Raw genomic sequence first — 200 nt, forward strand, 5'->3', positions numbered from 1 at the left:
GAGAGAGAGAGAGAGAGAGAGAGAGAGGTAACTTAAATTGTGCATTAAATACCTTAATGCAGTTAATATTAACTTAATTTAACTTATTACCTCTTTTTTTACTATTGTTTAGACAGTTTTTGCCCTAAATTTATGGAAGGTGGTTTTTTTTTTTTTTTTTTTTTCTTTTTTTTTTTTTTTTTTTTTTTTTTTTTTTTTTT

The 200-nt window shown here is 22.5% G+C and overlaps 1 protein-coding gene across 1 annotated transcript in view; it reads left to right on the top strand.

The window, feature by feature from the left end:
- The window catches only part of LOC103595114 (probable global transcription activator SNF2L2), a 32,416-nt gene that overhangs the window by 22,834 nt on the left and 9,382 nt on the right, over positions 1-200 (top strand). The window lies entirely within an intron of this gene.

Source organism: Galeopterus variegatus, unplaced genomic scaffold, assembly GCF_000696425.1.
Source record: "Galeopterus variegatus unplaced genomic scaffold, G_variegatus-3.0.2 Scaffold1685, whole genome shotgun sequence".
Classification (NCBI taxonomy): Eukaryota; Metazoa; Chordata; class Mammalia; order Dermoptera; family Cynocephalidae; genus Galeopterus; species Galeopterus variegatus.